Source organism: Arvicanthis niloticus, chromosome 3 (assembly GCF_011762505.2).
Source record: "Arvicanthis niloticus isolate mArvNil1 chromosome 3, mArvNil1.pat.X, whole genome shotgun sequence".
In the NCBI taxonomy this organism is placed as follows: Eukaryota; Metazoa; Chordata; class Mammalia; order Rodentia; family Muridae; genus Arvicanthis; species Arvicanthis niloticus.
The window spans coordinates 75,629,221-75,647,099 of record NC_047660.1 but is presented as its reverse complement, the minus strand read 5'-3'; the positions used below and the strand labels follow the sequence as shown (position 1 = coordinate 75,647,099).

The 17,879-nt window shown below is 41.4% G+C and overlaps 1 protein-coding gene across 3 annotated transcripts in view; it reads right to left on the bottom strand.

Annotated features, from left to right (window-relative positions):
* Positions 1–17,879, bottom strand: part of Lrmda (leucine rich melanocyte differentiation associated) — a 1,001,791-nt gene that overhangs the window by 487,980 nt on the left and 495,932 nt on the right. The window lies entirely within an intron of this gene.

Below are 17,879 nucleotides of genomic sequence, written 5' to 3'. Positions count from 1 at the left end.
CAAGCCATTCCCAGGTAACAAAGAAGTATCTAGTTCAAGATAACAGTAGCACCAAGACAAATAAGCCTGCCCTCAGTTGACTATTTCTCCCCATATAGATTTTCACAGGGAATCTTATGTATATATCACAAATGAAAGGCAACCACCTGACACAATGGGATGCACTCAGGAAAAAATTTAAGATTTACTTTATTGATATAATATCCTACTAAAGGCAGATCTCTTTGCTAAAAGTAAGTCCGACAGGTAATAGCAATGTTAAAGACATATTGGCTCCAAACAGACACATTCTCTTCATTGTAGTAAAAAGGACAGAAAGAGAATTTAAAAGAGGTTAGCTAACCTTCATGGGGTTAATTGTGTGCTGTGGATGTAGACATTCTGGGATCTCTCAGAGACTTTCAGCAGAAGGTAATGTTGAGAAAGGGAATGTTGATAAGTTTCTTCAGACTCCAGAGAACATTACAACCATGGCTCTTCACTCCTGACAAAGTCCAAAGAGGCTAAGCAGCCAGAGGCAGGTATTATCTGCATTATAAACTTGGTGCTGTTACAGTGAGATGCTCAGTGGATGAGGGTTGCCGTGCAGAGGCTGGGAGGAAGCCTACACAGAAACTTCCAGTGCCTGAGAGTCTGAGACCACAATAAGAGATGAAGGCCCCCAGCTGGCTCTGTATGTGCAAATCAATGACAATCCTGTGGACTCAGCAGGCAGCAATTTGTGAACCCCAGCACACTCTTAACTAATGTCATGGGCAAAGAACTCAGTGGCCACAGCAGCTGCTAGGTGTAACAATACCTAAGCATCTTCTTACAGCCAAACTTCTCAGGGTCCTTCACTGGAATTTCCTGGTGGCAAGTTCCAATTCTCCTGCCCCAAAGGAAAGGGAGACATATCTTTGCTCAAATTCATCAAGATGTGCTGTTTTCCATTTTTATGAAACAAATAGTAGATTCTGGAGTTACTAGAGAACAGCATCAAAAGCTGTCTTAGAAGGAGAAAACGTGTCCTTTCTAGCAGAGAAGACAAGTGTTTGGAGAGCTCGCAGGAGTGAGACCACCTATGCTCAGGCAGAGGTAAGAAACCATATCTCAGTGATGTGTTTGTTAATCCTGCTGTACCTATCACTCAAAAACGAAATGTTTATTCCTTGTCAGCCAAGCACAAATAAAAGAGAAAGTGCATACGGACTCCCATACCTAACCCAAATCTATCTGCCATTGACCCCCTCTTGCAAAGGAAAAAAAAAAATAGTTTTCTCCAAGGGAGTCTTACTGGTTATGCTAACCACACTTAAGCGTAAATCCGTTGCCCAATCATATTTCTTCTGAAATCAGTTGGAAGGGTATCCTCTACTACCTAATACCCTATCTTATGAATTTCATGGCATCAACTCTGTGTAAGACTGCACAGTAGTTGTATAACTGACCAGCTCTCCTGGGCATTAGAACTTACTCAGTGCTAATATCAGCTAGGTATGGGGCCGATAAGGCCCAACTGGGGATTTTACAAAACATCTAATAATGGAAAGACTCCTTTACTGATAAAAGAAAACTTAGACATTATTGAACGGGCATCATCTTGTATCCAAGAGAAGTTTGCCTGTCTGCTAGTTGATCAGGAAGTATCCGAGAAAAGCTTGAGGTCACAGCAACTGCACATCTGAGTTCACGGCTCAGTGATGCCTGGAGTCTTATTTATCTCTGGCACCTCATACATGTACATTCATACACACCTTATTTTGCTTATGTTAATTTAACCTAAGATTTGAATTAATCCATATAACCACAGAAGTTAGATATAGAGTAAGGGGCTAGAGATGAGGGCAGGATCGCACAAGGAAGGGGAAATAGAACATATAGCTATGGATAGATGGGAGGAAACCAGGGTGCTAGGGTTAAGTGGAGACAGGGGTGGAAGAGAGGAGTAATGGAGAAAAAACTATAGGAAAGAAAAACTGATGGAGAAAAAATACAAGGAAGAACAATAGATACTAAGGGCCATATGGAAGTCTACTAATCTAGAAGCTTCCTAACACGTCTACATTAATGAAACAGAGAGAAGAAAGTGAATATGGGCTCCCATACCTAATCAAAAATCTATCTGCAATTGACACCCTCTTATAAAGGAAAAAAAGTTTTCTCCAATGATGTCTCACTGGTTATACTAACCACACCTATGTGTAAGCCCCCATGCCCAACAATAGATGACCAACATCAAAGAAACAATAGTATTTGTGTAAACTGTTGGTCTAATAATCCTTTGTTTGGGCAATGTTTGTTTTACTGGCCTTTTGCATGTATGTTATACTTTTCAGTTTTCTGACTTTTGGGGGTCCTGTGTGTATGTGGAGGAGGGTATGTGGAGGTGTGTATGTGTGTGTATTGTATTTTCTCTCTCTGATTTTTCTTGGACAAAAGAGACAAATATAGACCACTCCTGCCAAGACTACATGAAGGAGGTGTCCTTTCTGGTCTAGGACCTGTGTATGGGGCATGGTAACCTTGGACTATAAGCAGACATGGCTGGCTGCCTCTGTCAGCAGGCTTGACAAGTCTTCTCAACCCCAGCTGGGAGGACAAAGTGCTGAGATGCCTCCTGCCCTGCAGATCAGGTCTCATGAATGCAGTTCTGCCTAAGCCTTAGCTCCTGTCTCTCATCTTCACTTGCTGGCTTGAGGCTTCTGCATGCAAGGAAAAGATTCCCCAGGAAACCCAGGCAGTTTCTTTTTGACAGGTCTGGGTAGCTTTTCCAGCCACACACCTAGCACTTACTGTCTTCTTGCCACACAAAGATGAGCTCAGCAAGGAGCCAGCTCTATTCACCAAGTTGCAGCACTGTGAAAGAAAAGACCACTGTGAATATGCTCCAACACTGATGAACTTGAATGATTTCAGGATGTATATAGTGATCAAATGTTCTGCCCTCCACTGGCTCCCCTTGTGCTAGAACTCCCTGGCTGGTACTTACAGAGAGACTAGCACAGTGAAGATGAAAAGAAACTTAGAAAAACTTAAAAGTATATATATAAACACTGCACACACATGCATGCACACACTAGACAAACATTTGTGTGTGTGCATGTGTGTGTGTATGACATGCATATGTATTACATTTAAAAATGTATAGCTTCTAGATAGAAATAAAAGCTAATTTATGGAAAATAAATATGACTTACGGATCTGTATGCATGTATGGGTATATGTGTTTATGTCCTCATCTATACACAATATAAGGTCATGCACCTCCTAACCACAGGTGTACTCTGCAAAACAAATTGTTAGATAATTTTATCACTGTGCAAACAAAACATATTCCTACAAACTAGGCCACTGATAGCAGTGATAGCCAACATAATCTCCCAGGAACATTCATAGTCTCATATGTAATCTGTTGTTAATCAAAATGTGGTCTTTTATGATGGCTCAATGGATAAAGGTGCTTGCAGTCAAGTCTGGTGACCTGAGTTCCATTCCTAAGACCCTAATTATAGAAGGAGAAAGTTGATTCCTACAAGTTTTTCCCAACTTCCACACACATGCCATGGCAGATGTATGCTCACTGTCTCACACCAGATAGATAGATAGATAGATAGATAGATAGATAGATAGATAGATAGATAGATAGATAATTGATAGATAGACAGGTAGACAGGTAGACAAATACAACCACATATACATTTATGGAGAGATATAGATATAGATATAGATATAGATATAGATATAGATATAGATATAGATATAGATATAGATATAGATGATATAGATAGATATAGATATAGATATAGATGATTTAGGCATAAACTGGTGAAATCACTCTATGATCAGCCATGGACCCAAGACAGGTAGGGAAAGCCTACAAATTGGAGAAAGAAAAGAAGAGCAGATTTCTTTCTAGAAAGGTCAAGTTCAGAGTAGCTGAAACCTAGGTTAGCTGAGCAATGGAGACAAGAGTGAGGTACCATGAGTGTAACTGCAGACCTTCCCCTGTGCCCACCTACAACAGGTAGATATGACCACCTTTCCAGCTGAGCATGGAGGGGAAGGCCTAGCAATTTCCTGCTGTTCCTGAGACCATTCCTCTTTCTCCATATTGGGTCCTTAGGCAAGACCCAAACATCCTCATCTTCTGCCAGTCTTGAGCCTAGGCAGCCTTTGTGAGTGGCTACTCAAGGCTGCATTGTCTGTGCCTCCAACGAGTAAGGTATGAAAGTCACCTCTCAACAGATTTACTCTCTTGCTGCTGACACTGTATGGCAGGCTATGTGAAAACCTGGGAAGGGCATAGTCTGCAATAGGACACTTGTCTGTGGAATGTGCAGAATCTGTATGATGAGCTCTTCTCATCTCTCTTCAGGGGTAGTTCATACAGCACATGTGTGTTCCAGCTTCATGTGCATATCCTAACAATATGCTGGAATGTAATCATTAGCCAGAACATGAATGTCCTTTACTGCAACCCAATTCCCAACCTTTAATCCGTCCACTGAGGATCCAACCATTCCTACCCTATGGAACTTCCAACCTGATAATCCCCTATTTTCATAACTGCTTGTGAAATAAAACTTAGAACTATATTCCCTGATGAAAAAAAAAAAAACCACAAACTGAAATGAAAGCACACAGAGATCCAATTAACTGACCATGGCCTACAACATGACTTGGCTACTATCTCATGTGATTGGAAAAGTACAACTTATGAAGTAGGCACCCAATAGAGAAGCCATGGAGCGCTTATATGCATGATCTACTATTGCCTAGAATATTTTTTAAAATTCCAAAGTGGACTGAAGACAAAGCTACACTGTCCACGAGGGGGACTGGCTGACAGCATTCTCTGATACAGCTCCTCAGGACCCCAGGATCTTTCCATCACCAGCAGTTTGGAAACAGTTGAACAGCTGGTCAGAAAGGCAAAGGCAATCAGTGGCTTGAATGCTGCCTCCCTCCAACTAGTCTAGCAATACAGTAGTCATGAAGAAAGGAAGGCACGGTGCCTGCCTGCCATAGCTTTATACTTTCAATGGATAAATCAATGCTGAAAGGGGAACTCGAAGAAGATCGAAGTTCCAGCACATAGCATAGACCCAGATCCAATCTGGAGCCCAGAAGACAGAGACCAACAAGGTTTCATATCAACGGAGTGTAATGGTTAAGCAGAGCTTTGACAGGAAGTATGGTGGCAACTCTCATATAGTATCAGCTCTTGGGAGCTTGAGGCACAAGGATCAGGATCAGGATTTCTAGGCCAGGCGAGGCTACATTGGTGAGTTTCATGACAGTCTTGGCTATAGAGTGAGACCATGTCTCAAAAAGCCAAAATGAAAATAACAACAACAACAACAACAATAATAAAAGAATCCCTTTGAAATCAGAAAAAGAGTTTAGCTTCAGTGTAATATCATTGCTTTAGGTGAAGGTGTTGACCTCTCTGGGTTTCTGTCTTCTCAACTGAAAGTGGCCATCAGATCACATGCTTCACAGGGTTGTCAGAAGAAGAAGAAGAGGAAATACTATCTTTAAAAGGCTCTGCCTTGGGGCAAACTATATGCAGCATCTGGCAGTGGACTGTTGCCTTCCTCAGAGCCACCACTGAGTTGTAGAACTCCAGCCACACCTAGTGACTGGAAGTGGACTGGGATGAGGCAGTAAATGAGAGACAGTGGGAGACTTTCCACACTAGTGAGTCTGGGATGTCTAATTAGGTTCCTATGTCCCCACACTTCCTGCCTCAGTGAGCTCCAGTTGGTCAAGTGTACAAGCTGGATGACTTGAATCTTTCACAGGGTGACAACTAGCCTGGGTCCTTTTATAGCTAGAATTTTACATGACTCATATCTACCACATCCTCTTTCCTGCCTTCCAACAAAAACAGCTGGCAAAAGGAACACTCAGTTATCAAAGAGGACAGAACATGCAGAGCCAGGTACCAAACACAGTTAGTGACTTTCTTCCATCACCTGGGCCGGGCCTGCCTGAGCAACAGTTTAACATATCTCATCTCTACTTTTCTTATCTACAAAAGATCAACACCTTCCTTGAAAGACTGCTAGGGAGACTGGAAGTAACATAAGCAAGGAACCCATCTAGAATATCTGCCACATAGTTTATGTACAATAATGGAAGTTGCTAGAATCATGCCTGTTTCCAGTCATGCATCGGAATATTTCTTCTTTTTTTTTTTTTTTGTTATAAATGAAGTAAGACAAGAATCTGAGTATCAAATGATAAATATTTCAGGAGCTTTCTGCATATGATCGCCTTTGGAGATAACTACCAAACTCCATTTATAAACAAGCTCTAGATGAGGGATGTGTGGCTCCACATGACCTTGTAGAAAACCAGTGAGTTCCTAACATCATTAAAACTGCCATAGTCTTTGGCTTGCCTTACAGAATCCATGAACCACAGATGCTTATCATCCAGAACAACCGATGACAGGGATCAAGTGCAAGGACTGTGAAATATTAGACAATGAACATAATCCATAAATGACTAAGCCTATAGGCACCCTGGCATCCCAGGAAATTTGGTAAGCCCAACAGTAGTCACATTTTAAGGTATAGAGGGCCCAAGGATAGCTCATGCTAAGACTTGCTGGTTGTTCCAGAAGGTACAGTGTGAAGGAGGAGCTGCCCATTTACAAGAGAGAAAAGGAGGCAACTTAAAAAGCTCACTGCTCAAGACCACTCAGTGTACATTCAGGGGAATTACAGACACCATCTACTTGTGAGATGCTCTGTAGAGAGCTTTCAGAAATGCAGGGGCATGTGAGAGAGAAGATGGCATCAGCACACTGCCCTATCTACTGGTGGCACTTACTGCTTTAGGGATGCTAAGGGTACGAACTGATTTGACTTGTCAAACTGTAGCATAAATATAAATACTTGGGACACATAAGTAAGAAGAGGCATGTTGAAAAAAAACTTCACAAACATAATTTTGTGCAGGGCAAAAGAAGACTTACAAGCGCCTGTATTCAAGAGAGGCTCAGATCAAATTTATCATCCAGTTGTTTTACGTCACTAACTTGCTAAGAGGTTTAATAACCTCAGGGGGACCGTGTAGAGTCAGAGTGGGAAACAAAAAACGTGTCAGCAGAAGAATAAGTGGGGCATCTGAACACCTGGCACCTCAACATGCCACTTAACGGGGGAAGATTCAGGTGGAAAAAAATAAGTAAAGAAAATAAATGTATGCAAGAACCAGGTCTGCTAGTATGTGCCGGACATGGAGTCTGACACACAGCAAAGTTCAATGGAAATTAGAGACAAATGTCACAATCTTGAAAATGTACTTTCTCCTTGTGAGATAAACTTAAGTGTCCAAAATGCAAACCAGCACATGTAAGACAGACTCCCTTGAAAGTTACTGCACTTGAAAACAAAAGCCTATTCTATATTAATCATAGAAAATTTCTAGGAATCTGAATGCCTTTAACAAAAATAACAGTTAGTATGATTTGTGACACTGGCATTTACTAATGTACATAAATACCCATGCATATCCCTGATGCTTGTGATTAGACCATGGGGTTGGGCTGCCAACTTGCATGAATGTTGACTTTAAAGCATACTAGCAGAGAGTGATATAATTCAGGGACTGGCTGCTTGTTACCAAAGGGTTAATATTAGAGAAAGTATTGACTAGTTCCATACTGGTTGCTAAGCAACATTTCTTCCTTCGTTCGATGGTCTGAGAGAGAGGATAAAATAAGGGCAGAAAATGAGAAATGTTGGAAAAATAGGAAAGTGGAATTCAATGGATCATAAGGTACAATTTGTAGGAAGAGCAAAAGAGGAAATAATTCTTGCGGCATGTACTAAGACATCAGTTGCTTTATGACATCACAGGAGTAACGCATGAGCCTCCAGCTCCAACGATGAGAGGATAGTGGAAGATGAATGCCCCCTAATCCCAGCAGTATGCTGCCCATGTTCAGCTCACACGTAGCCAGAGATGCACAGGGTCCCTGGATGACAGCAAGCTGACCTGAATGACAGACCATTATAGCTGGAATAATAATAATAAAAAAAAATCTATCAAGTCCATGAGGCCCAACCAAACCTTACCCACTATAATTCACTGGCCCATTCCTTAAGGGGCCTTTTGTTCCCTTCCCAACTGAAAGGCCTGTAGCAATTGATTCACATTCTCAACAATACTGAGTGAGTGTATACTATGCACCAGACAGGGGAGACTGTGGGGAAAGTGGCAGAGGCCCTGAGTGATCGCTCAGTGGGGTGCCCCTTTCTATCACATCTGTGGTCCATTTTTGTCAGGGCTCTAAGATGGAGCAACTTCAAAACCTTATACAATGACCTAGGAGATGTCCTGGGACTTCATGGGGTGCTTGGGTGTTTCCTGCATTTAACTTCCATTACTAATTATTCCTGTCAGTGAACAACTTCAAGTTGGAGGCTACACTGAGAGTGGAGAAGCTATGCATGTGTGGGGACAGGGGTTATTATCGGGATCTCTCTACCTTCTGCTCACTGACACTGTGAGCTTTAAACTGCTTTTAATAAATTCTATTATACACAGGAAAGAGGGGAGGAGAGGTAGGGAGGGAGGTCAATTAATAAGTAAACAAAATTCAAATAAACCAGCACTTTCTAAGATGAATGACCTAGACAGATGTAATCTGTGGGCCCATTAATGTCCATTTGTGTGTCTTAGTTCAGCAGACTAGAAGCTGTTGCTTGTTGTACCCTGCCCACAGAGGATAGACAGGTCAGTTTGACAGCAGGGGGAAGCTTAGGAAATGACTGGCACATTTGTATAGTTGGTAACTGGGTTGCTGGAAGGAATAAGAATAGAAATGGAAACCTGAGGGTCTAGAAGACCCTTAGGGAGACAGTGGAAGGCTAGATATCCAAATGGGAGTGAAGATGAGGGAAAGAATAGGCTCTGAATGGATGTGGGGGATGTTACTTAAGCAGAGGCTGTGAGGTTAGCCCCATAAGAACAGAGGATGCTGGCAAATTACCTTACCCTATCCCTGACTTGGGTCCTTCATCAGTAGAACAGGTAACACCAGCTGGCAGTGCTGAGAGAATTAACTTTTGATACAATCCAAGCAATCCCCATGGTACCTGGCATAGAGCAACTGCTTGATAAACTACTATCAAGATTACTCTCCTATAGGAAACCACTTAAAATTATAAAGCACTAATATTAACTATTAACAAAAGTATTGTTTTATTGTTGAGGTTAAGGCTTATCCTTGTCAACTGTCAAACTCATTCTTCTGAGCCAGTGTCTCCCCAGTCTTGATCATATGTATAATATCCTCATAATTTCTGTTCTCCTCAAATTCCAACTCTTCTACTTCTTAACAATACAAGCTAACAGTATAAACCATAATTACAGCAGCAATAGTGACAATGGCCAGGGTTCTCAGTGGCTCCATTATTTGGCCCCAGTGGCTCTATTCTGAGAGTACAGCAAGTACTGGTCTCCCATCCTTACAGCTTTGATGTTTTACAGGCTGAAAAAATGGAACAAAGATGGATAGAGATGTAGTTCCATCTGTAGAGTGCTGGCCTAGTATGCACAAAGGTTTAGTCCCCAAATCTTCATAAGTGGGCACCTACAATCTTAGCACCCAAGGGGTAGAGGAGAACCAAATATTCAATGTCATCCTCAGCCACAGAAGAGTTTGAGACTAGTCTATGCTACAAACTTCATGTGTGTGTGTGTGTGTGTGTGTGTGTGTGTGTGTGTGTGTGTGTGGTGTGTGCTGGAGCATGTACGTACATAGGGGGGAGAGGAAGAGAGAGAAGGAAAGAGAGAGAAAGAGGGAGAGAGAGAAAGAAAGTGTGTGTGTGTGTGGGGGGGGGAAGACCAAGATTATTTAACCAGTTGATGACAGACACATATTCAAAATCACATAGTCTAGTCACAGAGGGCTACCTTCTCTCATTTCTAAAAGCCTGTGTTTATTCAGCATTTTAATTGATTTACATACATTAAAACTTAAATGTAAAATTTTATGATGTCCCAATCTGTCCCCTCAAAGCTCAGGAAACCCCACAGAAGAGGAGACAGAAAGGCTGTAAGAGGCAGAGGGATGGAGGACATCAAGAAAGCAAGGTCTTCTAAATTAACATGAGCAAAGATCATATGGACTCATGGAGATTGAAGCAGGCCGTATAGGGTCAGCATGGGTCTGTGCCAGATCCTCTGTGTCTACATTAAGGCTTCCAGGTTATTGTGTTATGGAACTCCTTAGTGTGTGAACCTGTAGGTCTCTGACTCATGTGCTTTCTCTTGAGTTCTTTTCCTTCTGTTAGTTTATCTTGCCAAACTTTGATGTGATGGATTTTTTTTGTTTTATCTTATTATATTGTATTTTGTTATATTTTTAAATGAATGAGTGAATGAATTAACGAATGAATGAACAAATGAATGAATGAAAACCTAGCCGCTATGGTAAAGTTTAACAACTGAAACAACTAAACTGTTATTTATATCTTCTGGGAAGGAAAATTCTCCAATAGGGTGGCCCTGGTTATATCAACCACTCTAGGGCAGGCCCCATGTTCAGGAGCAGGTGAACAACATATAATTCGACTCCACATGTTTGTGTGTGTGTGTGTGTGTGTGTGTGTGTATGTGTGTGTGTGTGTGTGTGTATGGGTTTTATTTGATTGCAGTTTGCTGTTTTTGTTTTCTTTTTCTTTTTGGGTATGGTTTTATTTTGTTTTCTTATTGAGAGGTTGTTGTTATATTAGATTTTTGTTTCTTTCTTAGAAAAGTACTTAAAGTTGGGTGGATATGGAGGTGGATGAGATGAATATGATCAAATTGTACTTGAATTTGAAAATTGTTTTAAATGATGAAAAATATAATAAAATGCAAAAATATAAAAATTATGCCATTTAAATCTTAGATCTACCATTATTATTTAGTGCATGCAGAAGGTAACTATGAGATTCTATAAACATATTTATTTATGTTTCCTAACATCACAATGAAACAAACTTTGAAAGAAGAATATTCTTTATGTAAGTAAGCATGCTTCTATTGCAAATATAGGGCCATGGGACAATACAAACAATAACCTCACGGTACCTACTTCAACATCTCACTTCCTACTTCCTCTCTCACAACAAAAGCTAGAATGTCATTAGGCATGTGGCTGACAGGCTGAACAATTGCATCTTCCATTCAGATATGGTTCTGTGAATAAGCTCTGTTCAATATGATGCAAAGACTGTAATCATGAAGGTCAGGATGAACATGTCCCCAAAGGAGACTGAGCCTGCTCTTCATTCTTCCCTCTTTGTCTCTAAGAACACACAAGAGACCACAAGGGCATCAGCCACCATCTTGAATCACAAGAAAACCTGCAAAGAACATCAGAGCAGAGCTACAAAGAGAAAAAAGCAGAATCCCTCATCATACCAGGAAACTCCTGGCCTTCATTGTTCACCACCATAGCTTATCAGTAAGAGAAATAAATCCCTACAGTGTGACAGCAGCCTTGACTTTAGATTCTTTTTTCTGTTGAACACAGTCAAACCTCATTCTAACCTGCATATTATCGGTCCCTAACTCCAGCACCTTTTTCCTCTCCTGGAAGGGAGATGTCAACAGAAAATCCTCGCTCAGAATATGTATCCTTGTCAAAAGAAACTCAGTAGACTAGGCAAGTCCTTGGGTAAGAAGAGTTGGCAGTATAACCACTCTACTTCAGCTGCTTTATGATCCCCACTTTCTTCAATCCTTCCAACACATCTATCTGGCAGGGACCATACAACCCCATTCAGCAGGAATTCAAGGGCCAGTACTCATAATCATATCCAAACTCAAGCCCAGTTAGAGGGTCCCTAAGGACCAGTTCTAAACCCAAAAGCCCTATTCTTGGAATCAAATGCATATCAGATTGTCTGCCTTAACACAGAACCCTAGCCAGATTCTAGTATCACTGAACATAACCCTGGGGTCACAAGAAACTTTGTCTTTGTCACTGTTATGAGCAATACATGTAAAATAAGAGTAATAAAAATTGGATGCTTAAGCACAGATATCTGTCTACTCCTCCATCTTACAAGTTAACAATATTTTAAAGATATCTACAAAGAATCTCCTGAAAGTGGTTATTCCTGCCCATTAGTACCTACACAGGAAATTTCAGATGCTATAGACAGACAGAGATGTCTGTCCCTTGGCCCCAGCCAGCACAGAGTTAACTCCTATTTCCCAGGCCTGGCATGTGTTCAGTCAAAAACCTGGCCGAGTGCCTGTTGTTTACTGAAGCTAGGGAAGACGCATCTGCAATGTTACGAAAAGCATATTGCAAAAGGCAACACATGCAAATTAAACCTCTTGAGCTATGAGGAAATTGCTGGGAAAATTTATAACTCATTTAATAAAACTTGAAGTAAATACATAGCCTGGCTCCCAGGGAAAACAAAATATTTCCCACAATTCTCTTCTCTTAGGAGAAAAAAACAGAGAGAAAAGAAAGGAAAAGTAGAAAAAGACAATCGAACCAGTGGCTCTATCAAATGTAAAATATAAATAGTAGCTGTGATGGTCACTGAAACTCATTTGGGTTTATGGGACATTTAATTCACACAAGATAGTTTCATACTCTATGCTTTGAAAGGGAGGCATGTAGCAGTGCCCAGGTGTAACCCACTTGCACAGTAATCCATGACTGTGTCTGCTCAGTGAGGCTCTTAAGGGACATCTTCTATTCATTACTGTATCTGTCATAGGAGCATGCACTGTCTACCAGAGAGGTACAGAAAGATGGTGATTCAAAGCATCTTCTCTGAATCCCATGGCCAGGCTTTTAACACAAACTTTGTCACCTAGTAATTGTATGGCCTTGGACTGCTGTATAAAACTTCCCCATCTATAAATCAGAAATAACAATGATAGCCAAGATCCATTATCTTCATGAAAACTAAATGGGTTAATATATGTGAGTTGCTTCTGACAATGCCTAGAAAATGGTAACTTTAAGAACTATTAAAAGATTATTATTAATATTATTATTATTACCACCTAACATTATGATATAGCCCTTCTGCTAGATAGACTATGTACAGGATTAGACATGGAAGATGAAGGCCTTTGCTCATGGAATTTATATTCTACTAAGAATAGGCAGTATAAGTGAAAGTACATGAATAAGAAAAACTTTTAGCGACATTAACAGGTATGCTGCTGAGAAATTATTTTTTAAAATACTGTGGAATAGAGAGGGTTATGGCAATTTAGAAGTGGAGACTCAATTTAGTCAGTTAGCAGTAAAAGTCTCTTTGAAGACACATGTGATCTGAGACCCAACTGGCTTTACACAAAAGGTCCATTAAACATCTTTCTGAGTTTATTCTCTTGGAGTGATAATCAAAGGCAAACGGCACATACAGAGGAGAGTCACCAGAGGAGAATCACCAGAGGAGAGTCACCAGATGAGCTTCAAGCCCACTATGTAGTCAAGGATGACCCAGAACTACTGATTCTCCTGCTTTCTCCTCTCAGTTGCTAGAATTAAAGGTGTGTCCCATCATGCTCAGGTTATGTGCACAGTGGTGCAGTGCTGGGGATTGAACCCAGGACTTCAGAAGTAATATTTACTGGTCTCCTTGAGTTGTAAGGATTAAAGAATTCATAGGTGAGAAGCTCTCAAGTTGTAAGAGAGTCTGCTACAGATATAACTATCCACCCCAATGAGCCTAGAAGTCAGATGATGTTGCCCATCATATTTTACAGACAATGAAAGAATAATGCATGCTGGGCTCCAGAAATGGCTCAGTGGTTTAAGAGTATTTGTTCCGCAACTATGAGGACTGGAGTTTGGATCCCGGTATGTACATAACAAGCTGCACACACCTGCATATAGACACATACACCCAATTAAATAACTCTTAAAATCAAAGAAAGAGGAGATCTACAGCTCCACAAAGGCCATATACTTAGTAAAGGTAAAGTCAGAATTGATACCCAAGTATTTAGCTCCAAAGCCAATGCTTTATATTTTATTTAGAAGGCTCAATATCAAACAACACACTTTCCTGGGCTGACACATCCTCTGAATACTCTAAGCTTGATGGGCTGTGGGTCCCAGGCAGAAGCATGTCTGGAAAAATGTGTGATTAGCCTATCTCCATGGAGATCTCAGGGAATAGTTAGGTAAAACTCGAGGTACACTTGTGAAAGAGGAAGATGCACTATGCCTTCAGGACAACTTAGCCAGATACGAAGTGGAAACCATGGGCATCATGAAAGTACAGATAAATGAAATTGCAAAACTGGCCTCTTTAAAACTTGAGAATCTGTTACTCATAATTCTGCTGATATCCAGAAATCACAAGGCTGCACAATGTGTTAAGTCCCAACAGGCTAGCTCAGAACCTACAGATAAGTTAGGATCTGTCGTAAGACCCATATGGAGCACAGAGAGCCCAGCATTTGGAATTCCATGACACTCTGAATTGAGGCTGCTTGAAACTACACAAACAAAAGAGCTTTGCCTTCTGGGGACAGGTAGACATCATGCCTCACTTCCTAATACAGGAAGAGAAATGGTATCTCTGCAAGGGCACTAACAAATAAACAGATGTTGGGTTTTAAACACTTGCTTCTGAGCCTCCTTGAATCTAAGAACTCAGGCATATTATTCCCATTGATGTCACTGCTGCTATTATGTCACAAGCTTTCATGGAACATATTTAATCCCAATATAGTATTCATCCCCACCCCCAAGCAGCACACAGGGCAGAGGAATTCAACATCACACTCAAACTGTAATTTCTGGAAAGTATGCTGGAGGAAGCCCCAGCCCTCGCGTGTCTATTTGCGTGGGCTGCAGATAGAAGCCCAGGAGATGAGATCCTGGCACAGAGGAACTTCTGAAGGTCGTGACAGCTCCTCCAAGAATAAAGGCATCTGACGCACTGCTCCAGGCCCCTCTCGGATCTCTTATGTATTTGGACATCAGTCAGGCCCATCAGATCCCCAGTCTGCTGTCTGCTGACTGACAACAGAAAGAGAAATTTAGAGGTGTGAGTGAAGTGACAGAGCTGTCAGGGCTTCTTCTGAAACGACTCTTTTCTTAGAGAAAGGAAAGATAACAGTAAAAAAAAAAAAAAAAAAAAAGTCCTCAGACAGCTCAATACCATGTCACAGTTGCTGGGACAGGTCTGTATTTTGTTTTGTGTGTGTGTGTGTGTGTGTGTGTGTGTGTGTGTGTTTTAAGAAAGAAAAAGAAAGAAAAGCTATGGATAAATTGAAGCAATGAGGAGAATAGTCTCTCCCAATTTTAACATCAGTCTTTCACAATGTGAGATAGAACTGGGGCACAAGTCCTGTCTTTTAGACCCAACAGAGGAAAATGTCAGCTGGATGGTTTCTTTTAGGGAAAAGAAATGTTCTTGAATATTTAACAGTAGCTACTTAAAAAGAACAGAGAAGGGGGAGGGGGAACTAGAGAAATGACAGTCAGTCAGAGTGCTTCCCTTGAAAGCATGAGGACCTGAATTCGAATCTCTGGAACCTAAGAAGACCAGGTGTAGCCTTGCATACCTGTAACCCCAGCACCACAGCAAGATGCCTGGAGCTTGCCAACTAGCAAATCTGAGTGAAGCATAAGCTCCAGAGTCAATGAGATATCATCTCAGATAGATAGATAGACAGACAGATAGATGGACAGATAGAAGGATAAATAATAAACACATAAATAAATAAATAAATAGGTGGATAGATAAATAAATAATAAAATAGAAAGCAACAGAAGACATCTCATTTTAAGCTCTGACTTCCATAAGCATTCACCCTAACAAAATAAAAAACCCCAAACCATCAAATTCCAAACTAATAGGCTTTGAAGTCTTTCATATCTTATCCCATATCTTTCTTTGGTTTTTCAAGACAGGATTTTTCCATGTAACAGTCCTGGCTGCCCTGAAACTTGCTTTGTAGACCAGGCTAGCCTCAAACTCATGAAGATCCACCTGCCTCTGCCTCCCCAGTGTGTGTGCCACCATGCTTGGATTCTAGTTCTTAGGTAAACTTTTGGTTTCAGTGATTGCCCTGAGCTACTAGAAACCCTATATGGGGAAATCAAGTATTGGTCAAACTTTCAGAAAATAGCTAGGTACCACATCTAAGAGCCAGTCTGACAGACCTACTCCTATCAGCTAATACTTCCTCTGGTAATGGTCCTCTATGGAATCTTACCCCCTTCTTTGACAATGCAAATACAAGAATCCAAACATTTGTAAAGTTCTCTGAAAACCAAACCAGGCTGAAATGCTCAGGGAAAGTGGACTTGAAGAACAGGGGAGTCCTGGTAAGCCCTCCCGTTAACCACAAGACAGGCCTTGGCCAAGGGGATCACATTTCAAAGGCCCCCATTTGCTCTGTTTTCTGTGAGCCCTAACTTTACAATAGCCCTGAGAAGAAACAGATTCCCCATCTCACCCCCAGGTCAAGCACAACTCAGAAAGGAATGCCTTTATTAAGGTAATGCTTCAGAAAACCCAATAACTCTAAAGAGCACCCCCCCCCCAAAAAAAAAAAAGCCCAGATCCTAATAGATGAGAGGAAATTGCACTTTGAGTATTTTTCCAAGAGTCCAGGAGGGCTTGAGTAAGCCAGAATAAGAAACCCCATCTCTGCTTGTAAAACACACTCCAGGAGAACAACAAGCCAGGTCCAGATTGCTGATTGATGTAACACTTGGATTAGAAATACACACGGCATGAAACACAATTTCCAGAGAGGAAAAGGAAGCTCTTGATGAGCCTGCTGAAAGAGTGGTAAAAACTTCACTCAAGCTCTCCACCTCAGCGTTGGACTGTGGGAAACTTTTATTGGAACAAGCCAACAGAGTCCATTAGCTGTCCACTGGGGAGTGTAGCATAAACTCCTAACACCTTGGCTAAGAGAAAGCCCTATAATCACCCTGATTTCCTGCTGGGAGGAGAGAGAAAAAGCAAGGCAGCAAGAATAATCGAAAGAAAACTGGAACGTATCTGAGAGGGAAAGGAGTGGTACTGGCTGAGGCCACTAGAGACACACTCATTCCAGGAGGTGGTGTATTAGTGACTGAGCCTGTAACAAAGGCAACTTAAGAGAAGAACAGTTTATTTTAGTTATGGTCTCAAAGCAACATGGTGGGGAAAGATCAGTAGAGCGGCCCAGTCCACAAGTGTGGGAACATAAGCTGGAGGCGCTTCGCATCATGAGGGACCAGAAAACAGAGAGAATGTGACAGGAGAGAGGGGCTAGATCTAACTTTCAAAGGTCTGCCACTAGTGATCTACAGCCTCCCAAAACTGTGCCACCAGCTGGGACCAAACGTTCAAAACTTGAGCCAGTGGGGGGACATGTTAGATTACAACAGTGATATGAAGTGATGAAAGATAGGAGTCCTGCTTTTAATACTTACTGTCTGTAATTGCAGGCACATGATTTCATTCCCTGGCCCCTCACACCCTGAGCTCTTAGAACAATCATCAATGCCCTTCTTACTTTTTCAGTTGATTTACAAAACCCAATATAAATATAACATGGTCATGGAATGTGTGGCTCCAATGTGGCTTGTCCCCTCTGAAACTCCTGTTCGAATTTGCTTGTCATTACAGAGGTGATGGAAAGTGAGGCCTTTAAGAGGTGATTTGGTCACTCTGAGTAATACATGCCTTCCTCACAGAAGGAGGGTAGTTACTGTGAGAGTGGATTACTGTAAAGTGTGTTTGGCCTCCTTTGCCCTCCCCCATCCCACACACTGTTTCTATGTAACTGCTGCCATCTGCTTTCTGCCAAGCATGAAAATATGAAGAGCTCCTCACCAGAGCCTGCTCTTGGACTATCAGAACTGTGAGCCCAAAAAGACTTCATTTCTTTATAAGTTACTC